At 44.2% G+C, this 12,575-nt stretch overlaps 1 long non-coding RNA gene and 1 pseudogene across 1 annotated transcript in view; one reads left to right on the top strand and one right to left on the bottom strand.

The window, feature by feature from the left end:
* The window catches only part of LOC140185006 (uncharacterized), a 686,808-nt pseudogene that overhangs the window by 619,779 nt on the left and 54,454 nt on the right, over positions 1-12,575 (top strand).
* The window catches only part of LOC140185247 (uncharacterized), a 32,514-nt gene continuing 21,986 nt past the window's right edge, over positions 2,048-12,575 (bottom strand). Inside the window, exons 2-3 of the long non-coding RNA XR_011882540.1 lie at positions 4,948-5,130; positions 2,048-2,505 (exon numbers count right to left, since the gene is read on the bottom strand). This is a non-coding gene — a long non-coding RNA (uncharacterized lncRNA). The remainder of the gene's footprint in view (positions 2,506-4,947; positions 5,131-12,575) is intronic.

The following is a 12,575-nucleotide window of genomic DNA, read 5'->3' as shown; positions in this document are numbered from 1 at the left end:
ACTTTCCCTACAGCTTTAACACTACTGTAATGTCAAATTAAAAATTCATCAGGAATACGAATATCTATCCCATTAAACCCGCACGCATTCGTTACTAGTACCACTGTGGATTCAAATCACCGCTCAAACGCGGCAGCGTCCATATCCTCGCATCGTGATCACTTTACCGGACAATAGTTTAGCACAATCTTAAACACACATCCCACTGGTTCAATGCAGCATCGCACAGAACCCAACGAAATCAATCCCGGACGAGCCCTCACAATTGTAACCCTCAGGCTCTTTCGGCTGCGTAGGTCCAGGGAAGACAATCTCTGGTCCTGAAAAACGGGTGAGATTGAGATGCGGGTCCATCGCGAAAGCCCACTGTTTATGTGGATGCTCCGTGATTTAATAGCCTGTAACAAATAAGTACCTCGAAATAATAAACCGTGATGCATACATTTAAAGACTTTAGTTTTATAATTCTGAATTTGGATACTGGGTTCGGGTATCAGCCACATACAGGCATCGCCGAAACAGACTCACTGAGGCGTCGAAGGAGAATCACACCTGTCCTTGGCCGAGACCGGCGACAACCGACAGCAGCAACTTGCTGAAATCAATCATGGCGATGGAGCGGAAGAGGAGCGGCTGAACATGGGGCAGATTTCTACCAGCCTATCATAGCTCAGACTCACCTCTGAACCCTTCTGTCAGTGGCTGAAGTACCTGTCGGTCAAATGAGAACTCACAAGGTGATTAGTTAATGTGAACGTCAGTCAGCCTTCCTGTCTTTATGAGCTTGAGTTTGGATTTACAGCGGGGACAGTAAGACACTTGTAAGAGTTTGACTATTTGGTGAAGCAAATTGGGAGAAATTTAAGTTTTTATGTGATGATGCATCAGTCTCCGAGTGACACTATTAACAATAAAAGGGCGCAGGCCGTGGTGAGGAAGGCGGTGATTTACTGGAGGTTACATGGAGATAATTTGAAAGCGATATTAAACTTGGAGATGTTTCGGGTATGATTAAGGAAATATGGTGATTTGTAAGAATCATAAAATTGCAGTGTTGCCGCGTGGCCATGTGTTTAAGGTGTTCGTCTAGTGATTTGAAGGTCGCTACTCCGAGCCTTGGCTGAGGTGAGGCAGCGTGTTGTGTCCTTGAGCAAGACAGTTAACCGTACATTGCTCTGCGACGACACCGGTGCCAAGCTGTATGGGTCCTAATGCCCTTCCCTTGGACATCATCGCTGGCGTGGAGAGGGGAGACTTGCAGCATGGGCAACTGCCGGTTTTCCATACAACCTTGACCAGGCCTACACCCTGGAAACCTTCCAAGGCGCAAATCCATGGTCTCATGAGACTAACGGATGCCTATAGTTATTTCAGTATTGATTAATGAGGGCAAAATGACAGCTACTGAAATAGCTGGACCATTTGCTGAGATTCATAATCAGGAAAATTTAAGTGAAGAAGTTAAACTTTAATTTTTCCATCTCTAGCTCAAGTTTCCTCAGCTTTTCAGCTCCTCTTTATCGAAATTCTCTTATTTTAATTGCCTCTCTTTCAGCCATTTCCGCTTTAAATTTCTCAAACTTTATCTGTTCAAGATGCAGCTGCATTTCCAGTGACTCATTAGAAACCTCCCTAACACCTCCTCATCAAACTCCCACAAACTTACGTAATACTCAGTGATTTTTCTCTGAATTATGAGCTTAGTTGTACCCTTTGTAGTACCTTTAAGGTTTAACCTTGTAGCAATCTCTGACACCTCAGGTTTTCTGGCATTCACTAAAACTTCCGGGTTTGGTGTTTCCATAAACTAGTCAACATCTATTGCTGCTGAATACCACTCACACCCCAATCAAACAAAAGAATCAGGTATATTCCCTTTTCCAAATCAGGTTTGACAATTAAACAAGCACTTAAACTCAAAATCGGAACATATCCGTACGAGTCCCCAATTAATGTCACGTGATCGGCAACACTGAATATATCGGGTCAGAATTTATCAACAAACAAGCATTTATTAAACCCTGATAAACAATGAAAAACACCGAAAACCCTAACCGGAAGTAAATGGCTATGCGGCCTTTCAGTGAACCGCTGCTCAGTACTAATTCTTAAAGCGATAAATGCGAAACCAGTTCTTAAAGCAATAAATTCAAACACAGTTCCTCGAATGGTAAATTTTGAAGTCCAAGAGATTTATATAGTCAATTAGGAGAGACTTTCATGAAGTAACGAATTCCTCGAAGACACGACGTAACTGCCACTCCCAGTCGGATCCTGTCTCGTCCACAGGATTCACGACGACGGAAATAAAACGGTTTTAAAGGCACTGAACATCCTCCTCCGTAGAATAGATCCCGCACAGCCTTTTTAGCAGAGGCTATCTCATGCAGATCACTCTTTATTGAACAAATTCAATAATGGTCCATCCTTTCCAAACCAGTCGAACGTCTCCTTCAGGGTCCCGTCTTCACTCTCCAATGTTACTGAAAAGATACATTAACAAATCTGGCAGCGATTAGTCAAATTGCCGGCTCAGACTGCTGTACCTTACACTAAAACATAAAACCCCGTTTAAAAATCAAAACTGCGTCATAATGCAAATGAGCAGCGGAGCGGAGTATCTCATTGACGTCCTAACTGGAAAACTAACTGCATCATCAGGTGTCTTCCCTTTTATACCCGTGGTGAACATGTCATCATGTGACCTCACATCGGCGTGAAAATTACATCAGGTGACCTCCAAAAGACCATTGCATCATTCTCACAAGAAAATCAGAAGATCTCCTTGAGGTATGTTGCAATTGGACATGGCATCAAAGCTGATGGGGAAAAGGCCTGGAGAAGGGTTTGAGCAGGAGAAAGAAAGGATAAGTCATAACTGAATGTTGGACAAGTCTCGATGGGCCGACTGGCCTAGTTCTGCTCCTATATCTTAAAGTTATATGGTCTTCTGTTATCAGAAAGGCAACATGGGTTCAGAAAGGGTAAATCATTTTTTTACCGATATGTTGCAGGTCTATGACGGAGAAACTAAAATTTATGATAACAACAAAGATGAGATATCATTTACCTGGACTTCAGAAGGATTTTGAGAAGGTACCCCAGAAGAGGTTAATATTCAAATTACAGGAGGTAAGCATTCAGGGTATGGGGTGTGAATGTGTGCAGAATTGCCTCAAAAACAGAAAGGAAAGATTAATGGTGAAAGGATCATTTTCACACTCGGAAGATGTTAAAAGTGAGGGTCCACAAGAATCATTTTTGGGGCTGCTGCTGTCTTTATTTACATTAATGATTTGGATAAGCACAGAACTAATAAACTAGCTTAGTCTGAAGACGACATAAAATTAGAGAGATGGGCTGATAACATTCAGGCAGCAGAATACCGGTGGATCTAAACAAAATCCTGATGCGGGCAGATAAATGACAGGTGAAATTTAATGTAAGAAAATGTAAAATATTACATATAGGAAGTGGAAGTATTAGATATAAATATACAATTGGGGTCTTGTGTAAGAAAGTGCATTGTATGAGAAGGATTTGAGTCTCCTGGAAGACATTACTATCAACATCTAGGCAATGCACTGAAGCAATTAGGAAGGCGAATATAATTTTGGGCTATGTAATGCGCTCAGAGGAGTTCAGAGCTTGAGACATCTCCTTAAGCTGTTTCATGCACTTGTGAGGCCACGCCTTGAGAGCTGTGTACAATTCTGATCTCTATATTTTGTAAGGGATGTGAAGGCACTGGTAAGAGATCAGAGAAGGGCGACTATTCTCATTGCAGGACTGCAGGGTGTGAGCTATGCAGAAATGATTAACAGAATTAAATCTATTTGGCCTCAGTTGACATATAATGAGAGGAAATATGATAGAAGTGTTCAGAATCATTAAGGGTAGATGTAAGTAGGATGCCAAGTGCTACTTCAAAATTAATCCATCAACAAGGAAACGTGGAGACGGAATAAAGGGAGATTTCAGACTGGCATCAGAAAACAATTCTTACAGAGTGATTTGACAGATACACAATGAACTCAACATTCTCACACAGAAGTATAGACTGACAGGTGCAGAGTGAACCCCACTCTCACACTGTATCGGAGACTGACAGGTACAGAATGAACCCCACTCTCACACTGTATCGGAGACTGACAGGTACAGAATGAACCCCACTCTCACACTGTATCGGAGACTGACAGGTACAGAATGAACCCCACTCTCACACTGTATCGGAGACTAACAGGTACAGAATGAACCCCACTCTCACACTGTATCGGAGACTAACAGGTACAGAATGAACCCCAATCTCGCACTGTATCGGAGACTAACAGGTACAGAATGAACTCCACACTCTCACAATGTATCGGAGACTGACAGGTACAGAATGAACCCCACTCTCACACTGTATCGGAGACTAACAGGTACAGAATGAACGCCACTCTCACACTGTATCGGAGACTAACAGGTACAGAATGAACCCCATTCTCACACTGTATCGGAGACTGACAGGTACAGAATGAACCCCACTCTCGCACTGTATCGGAGACTGACAGGTACAGAATGAACCCCACTCTCGCACTGTATCGGAGACTGACAGGTACAGAATGAACCCCATTCTCACACTGTATCGGAGACTGACAGGTACAGAATGAACCCCACTCTCGCACTGTATCGGAGACTGACAGGTACAGAATGAACCCCACTCTCGCACTGTATCGGAGACTGACAGGTACAGAATGAACCCCACTCTCGCACTGTATCGGAGACTGACAGGTACAGAATGAACCCCACTCTCGCACTGTATCGGAGACTAACAGGTACAGAATGAACCCTACTCTCGCACTGTAGCATAAACTGACGGGCACAGAATGAACCCCACTCTCTCAGAATCAGAATGAGAATCAGGGTTATTTTCACCAGCATGTGATCTGAAATTTATTAACTTACTAGCAGCAGTTCAATGCAATTCTATCCGTGCCGGGTTGAGCGCTCAGCTAGCCACTGGGTCTCGTGAAAAAAAAAGCAAGGGTCGAGTCAGGAACGTTCATACCGCGACCAGGTTAATCCGAAAGGAGACCAATCCTAACACTACGCGCCAGACAAGAATGGCTGACTGTCTGGTGTGACAAGCTGTGAAATGAAATGCAATAGATTATTTAGAACAGAAAGAAAGAAAGTAATAATAATAAGGAATATAAACAAATAATAATAATTCTAAATAAAAATATAGATCAATTACCGTATAAGTATATTCAATGATATAAAAACGTGCAAAATCAGAAATACCGTATATTATAAACGTGGGAGGTATTGTCCAAAGATTTCATGTCCATTTAGGAACCGAATGGCAGAGGGTAAGAAGCTGTCCGTCAATCACTGATGTGTGACTTCAGGCTTCTGTACCTCCTACCCGATGGTAACAGTGAGAAAGGGGCATGCCTTGGGTGCTGGGAGTCCTTAATAATGGACGTTGCTTTTCTGAGACACCGCTCCCTAAAGATGTCCTGGGTACTTTGTAGGCTAGTGCCCAAGATGGAGTCGACTAGTTTTACGGCCCTCTGCAGCTTCTTTCGGTCCTGTGCCGTATCACACTGCATCATAGACTGACAGGTACAGAGTGAACCCCACACTCTTCATATAACCATATAACAATTCCAGCACGGAAACAGGCCTTGTCGGCCTTTCTAGTCCGTGCCGAACTCCTACTCTCACCTAGCCCTACCGACCTGCACTCGGTCCATGACCCTCCATTCCTTTCCTGTCCATATGTCTACCCAATTTAACTTTAACCGACAACATCGAACCGGCCTCAACCACCTGCTGGAAGTTCGTTACACACAGCCACAACGGTCTGAGTAAAGAAGTTCCCCCTCATGTTACCCCGAAACGTTCGCCCTTTAACTCTCAACTCATGTCCTCTTGTTTGAATCTCCACCACTCTCAATGGAAAATGCCTATCCACGTCAACTCTATCAATCCCCTTCATAACTTTAAACACCTCTATCAAGTCCCCTCTCAACCTACTACGCTGCAAAGAATAAAGACCCAACTTGTTCAACCTTTCTCTGTAACTTAGGAGATGAAACCCAGGCAATATTTTAGTAAACCGCCCCTGTGCTCTCTGAATTTTATTGACACCTTTCCTATAATTCGGTGACCAGACCTGTACACAATACTCAAAATTTGGCCTTACCAATGCCCTACACAATTTCAACATTACATCCCTACTCCTATACTCAATGCACTGATTTATAAAGGCCAGCATACCAAAAGCTTTCTTCGCCATCCTATCCACATGAGATTCCACCTTCAGGGAACTATGCACCATTATTCCTAGATCCCTCTGTTCTACAGCATTCTTCCATGCCCTACCATTTACCATGTATGCCCTATTTTGATTAGTCCTACCAAAATGTAGCACCTCACACTTTCCAGCATTAAACTCCATCTGCCATCTTTCAGCCCACTCTTCTAATTGGCCTAAATTTTTATGCAAGCTTTGAAAACCTACTTCATTATCCTCAACGCCAGCTATCGTAGTATCATCTGCATATTTACTAATCCAATTTACCACCCCATCATCCAGATCATTAATATATATGACAAACAACACTGGACCCAGTACAGATCCATGAGGCAGACCGCTACACACCGTTCTCCAATCTGACGCACAGTTATCCACCACTACTCTCTGGCGTCTCCCATCCAGCCACAGCTGAATCCTCTCTCACACTGCATCATAGACTGAGAGGTATAAAATTAACCCCACACTCATACTGTATGATAGACTGACAGGTACAGAATGAACTCCACACTCTAACACTGTATCATAGATTGACAGGTACAGAATGAACCCCACTCTCTCACATTGTAACAGAGACTCGGAGATACAGGAGTAACACCACAATCCTGCAATCTATACATCTGTTTCTGGCTGTCTCTCTGCCTGCTTGACTTATCCATTTGTCAGTTTGCCTATCGGCCTCTCTCCTTCTCTCTCTCTCTCTCTCTCTCTCTCTCTCTCTCTCTCTCTCTCTCTCTCTCTCTCTCTCTCTCTCTCTCTCTCTCTCTCTCTCTCGCTCTCTCTCTCTCTCTCTCGCTCCCTCTTTCTCTCTCTGTCATCTACCGTGTTATCTCACGATTGTCTTTCTCTCGTTCACTTCCAGCCATCCTGCATCATTCATCACCCTGTTTCGAGTATATTTCTTTATTATTCAACCAGTTTGCCCATTCCTTTGCAGACTGAAATATTAATTCTCAATTTCTTTTGACCTTTGACTGGTTTAAGATACCCATTAAAGATTGTTACATCAGCAACGTGACACACAAAATGCTGGAGGAACTCAGCAGAGTTTCTTGTTTTGCCCTGGATTGCCAACATCTTCAGATTTTCTCGTCTTTGTACATTAGCAACGTGCTCATTTTACCGTTTCCATCCTGATCTCCGTCTCTCTATTGTATCTTTGTTCGAATCTGTGTTTGTGTATTTCAAATTGTATTGACTTCATTACGTACAGGCTTTATATACATGAGAAGTAAAAATCTGTGTTTTTTCTCTGTCTCAATTTGCAATGTGCAATTTATAGTGACTTACAATAAACAGTATGTACAATAGGACAGTCACTATAAGATAGGAATACATTTGTGCAATTCTCTCTCTCTCTCTCTCTCTCTCTCTCTCTCTCTCTCTCTCTCTCACTCTGTGTGAGTGTGTGTGTGTGTGTGAGTGTGTGTGTCACCAGGAAGAAGCTGAAGGACTGAAGGACAGTTCAAAATGGGAAACTGCAGGGACAGAGGTAGGGGTCGGTCATTGTCGCTGGTCTCCGTTCAGAGATGAATAATTAGCCAACAAAAAGATGAAATCTGTAAGTGTAGCTGCTTCGTGACAAAGCTCAGTCTTTGAAAGTAAATCTACCGGCCGATTTCCACCGGAGACGCTGCTGAGGAAATGCCAAAGAACTTTGATGTATTTGTCTCCAATCGCCGCGATATTTACAATAGAGACAATGGTATTGAATTAAAGTGTTTGTTCAAAGGTCTGTAACTGAGAAAGTTGGTGAGGTGTATACCCGCGTCTCCGGAGACAGATCCTCTGTATAAATCAGGGCCGCGTGGAATGGATCAGTTGTCTGCCGGAGCTGGGAGTACAGGAGCAACAGAGATCACAGCTGCTCACTGGAATGGTGTATCCAGTCATCTGGCGAATACAAGGCGTTTACTATCCATTTATTTCTGCCTTTGGAATTCCCGGTAAGCCGCAGTGTCAGCTGCCGTGGGTGGATGTTGAAGTTTAATCCCAATGACGTGATTGATTCTGCCGCTGGTTTAAACTCTCACATTCCTGTCCCGGTATTCCGCATTTCAGGAATGGAGTGGAAACACCGGGACTACAGATGCTGGGATTTCTATCTGAAAGCAAACCGCTGCAGGAAATCAGCCAATCAGCCACTTTCTGTGAGACTGAGCGGGTCAGGCAGCGTTCTTCCAGCGGTTTGTGTTTCATAATGAGATGCATTTGCAAATATTGTGTTTATACAGCCGGCCGAGCTTATGCCAATTGATCGTCTGCATTTGAATGTGAGTGATTGTCCACTTCGGAGCATCCATCAATCCAATGGATTTTTAGTAAATGTCTGCGATATGACTGAAGAGAAAGCAGATGATGGACAACACAGTGAAGTCGATGCTGTCAATTAACACAACCGACGCTTGCTTCATAGTTATCAATACTGTGAAATGTATTCTATTATATCTACACCTGACACCGTTACAGACATCTGACTCCGGCACCGAGTTCGCTGCTGGACGTTGAATTCCTCTCCCCTGCTTCCCTGTGATGGGTTCAGTGGGAGACGTCATGTCTGTCTGTGAGGTTGTGTCAGTCTGCGCAGTACCTGTTCGAATCAGTCAGTGTTCTGTTGTAAAGTCAGTGAGGTGGTAAATGCTGGAACAGGAAACAAACTCTGGGAATGCTGGAAACACTGAGCCCCAAGCAGCTTTTATGGGAAGAGAAACCAGTTAACACTCGTGTCCGGGGTCTCTCTCAGAACAATCCTGCGGAGAGATACTTTAACTGTTTCCCACATATTCTGTTTCGCCTGGGTGAGTGTTTCCAGCATTTCCTGTTTTCGTTCCGTCCTTCGGCTGTTCTGTCCCTGACCAGGATCGCCATGGAAGTTGTTGATGGTTTAACGGAAGAATCCCGCCATCAGCGTCCGGGTTTATTCATTTCATCAGGATTAGACGCGGAAAGGGCCGGCAGAAAATGTTCCATCCAGTATTGACCCTGAGGAGGTAGTTACCCAGTTTTATCTTTCCGCTGTCTCTTCACATTTCGTTCATCAGTAAGGAATCTATATTCAGACAATATTGATATTATTTTACAGTATGAACTCCTTCTCTCTCTCCGCCAGCTCTATGCTCTCTCTCAATCTTCCCACCGTTAAATACAACAATAAAGTGGAAATATTACAGGATCCCCTCAGACTGCCGCATTGGCTTCTGCTCAGTATTTTCTCAACTTGCTGTTCCCGTCTCTCTTCCAGCGAACGTGGTGGCGATTGTGATCCTGTCCCGGGGAAAGTGCGGTCTCTCCAAATGTGTCACTCGCTACCTGGTCGGAATGGCAGCGGCCGATCTCCTGGTCGTTATCTCGCATCCGCTGCTGAGCTGGACTGCTCCGATTTATCTTCCCCGATCGATCCTGTTCTTCACTCCTGTGTGCAGAGTCATTCTATGGTTGATGAATGCGAGCACTGTGATCTCAGTCTGGCTGACTGTCGCTTTCACCTTCGATCGATTTGTGGCGATTTGCTGTGAGAAACTGAAAACAAAATATTGCACCGAGAGAACGGCGGCTGTGGTTATCGGGACAGTGAGTGTGCTGGCCGGTTTGGAGACTGTCCCCTGGGGCTTTGCATACGGACCTGGACAAATAATTGATGGTGTTCCCAGGGGTTGTGTTCTTACACCGAGCTTCACAAACTCTCCCTCATGGGCGGCAATTGAGATGTTTCACCTAATTTTAAACCCTTGTGTCTCATTCTTTCTGATTTTACTGTTCAATATTCTGACTGTCAGGCGGATTCTAGCGGCCAGTCGATCCCGCAGGGGGCTCCGGGGACAAAAGAGTGAAGAGAATGACAAGGACCGGGAGATGGAGAACCGACGCAAATCCATTGTTTTGCTCTTCAGTATAACCGGTAGTTTCATACTGTTGTGGGGAACAAGGGTGGTATTTTCCATCTATCAACGGATTTCAAAGGTTTTCTTTTATCTTGCTACGGATCCCCGTTACATCACGGGACAGACAGCGGAAATGCTGCAGGTTCTCAGTTCCTGCACCAACACGTGTATTTACGCCCTGACTCAGAGCAAATTCCGAGAGGAAATGAAGAATGTGGTGAAATACCCATTGAATCGGATTTTGAAACTCATTAAACATTAGAAATAAATGTTGTAAAATATGACAAGTCAGCTGCCTTCATGCTCCCTATTCTATCCCCTCACTTGTCGGTAAATGGAAACAATGTGATGAACAGAGTAACAAAACAAATACGAGAGAATCTGCATTCGCACGAAATACACAACAACACACACAAAATCAGATCCTGATGAAGGGTCTCGCCACGAAACGTCGACTGTCTACTCTTTTCTTCACACAGAAAGCTGGAGGAACTCAGCAGGCCAAGCAGCATTTATGGAAAAGAATAAACTGTCAGCGCTTCGCGTCAAGATCCTTCACCAGAGTCCTGTTAACTGCTTACTCTTTTCCTGTTTTGTGCGAAGGAGAGAGTGAATGAGACATCGCGAGGAAAGGGCGCGCACGACAGCACGTGAGGGAGAGGGCGCCACGGAGACGACGCTAGAGTGACCGTGAGGGAGAGGGCGCCACGGAGACGACGCTAGAGTGACCGTGAGGGAGAGAGCACCACGGAGACGACGCTAGAGTGACCGTGAGGGAGAGGTTGCGAGGAAGACGTCGTGAGAGTGAGCGCGATGGAATGGGAGTTTAGTAGAGGCAGAGGAAATAGAATGAGAGAGAGAGAGAGAGATTGAAGCGACTAAGACTTCGTGAGCGAGGTAGGGAGAGAGAGAGAGAGAGAGAGAGAGAGAAAGACAGAGAGAGGGAGAGGAAGAGGGTGAGGAAGAGGGAGATAGACAGATAGATAGATAGATAGATAGATAGATAGATAGATAGATAGATAGATAGATAGATAGATAGATAGATAGATAGATAGAACAGTCTGTGTGGCATTGCCGGATCTGTGGTTCCACTCTGTCACTGAGATCGGCTGGTTTAGTGGATGATAAGTATTATTTTGAATTATGTACAGCTACTACTGTAGACATTAGTTTTTTTTTGTTCTGTATTAAAATACTATGAGTTCTAACAAATTGCCTGGTTTAAACACGTGTGCAGTCTCCTTTGTTTGCGAATGCATCAGTAAATTGCCTGAGCTGAATTAAAGAAGAATACAATAAATGATTTTTAAAATAATGTTCATTACAAACAGGCGATGAGAAAGCACCTAAATACATGGGATGGAAAGGTATGAATCAGATGTAGCAAACATTTTAGCGGGGGACACAGACAGGAGTATCTGTGGAAATGAGTGAGACTGCAGGGTGGTGCGTTATCCTCATCAGACCATGACCAAGGATGTCTCTGAGACAGTTCGGACCATTCTGAAAGGGCAGGGTGAGCAGTCGGAGGTTGTGATTCTTATTAGAACTAATAACAGAGAGACAATGTTTTGCAAAGAGAATTAAGGGAGTTGGGCAGAAAGTTAGGAAATAGGAACTCTTGCGTGGTGATTACAGGATTCCTTCAGATGCCACATGCTTGCGATATAAGATATACTAAGTTGGTACACTTAAATATGTGGTTAATTATCTGGTGCAGGAGGGAGAGCATCAGGAAATAAGATCATTGGTCCCTCTTCCAGGATAAGTGGGACTGGTGTCAGGAGGATGGGTTACAGTGAAGGGGATGTAATATTCTCACAGGGAAGCTTGCAGGAGACACGATGATGATTTTTATCATGTGCATATCGAGGGGGTGTTGGGATCCAGAGCTACAGGTCAGTAAGTTGCAATGAGCGGAAGGTAGAGATGAGGTCGAGAAACCCTAACAATGTACAACAGTGAAAGCAGATGTACTGAGAGCCTGGATTAGTACATGTCACCGTGATTCATCCATTACAGAGATCTGGTCGAGAGAAGAGCAGGACTGGTATCGAAACATTCCAGGATTCATGTGATTCAGACAGTGCAGAGGGAGGTAAATGAGGGTGGGGAGCTATGTTGCTGATCAGGCACAATGTCACAAGGTTGAGGTTATCCCGGAGGCTCATCCAGTCAGACAATGCAGGTAGAACTGAGGAATAAGAAAGATGCAATCACTGTGATGGGATTATAGTGCGGGCCTCCCGATAGACAGTAAGAGAGAGGGACAGATATGTCAGCAGGTTATGGGTTGATGTGAAAACAACAGAGTAGCTGTAGTTGGTAAATAGTCTCCCCAGAATGACTGAGACTTCCTTACTGCCTGATACTTAGATGAGCATTATTTG

The sequence above is a fragment of the Mobula birostris genome, chromosome 20 (assembly GCF_030028105.1).
Source record: "Mobula birostris isolate sMobBir1 chromosome 20, sMobBir1.hap1, whole genome shotgun sequence".
Lineage (NCBI taxonomy): Eukaryota > Metazoa > Chordata > Chondrichthyes > Myliobatiformes > Myliobatidae > Mobula > Mobula birostris.
The sequence above is the reverse complement of the archived record's forward strand: the minus strand, read 5'-3'. Positions and strand labels throughout refer to the sequence as shown.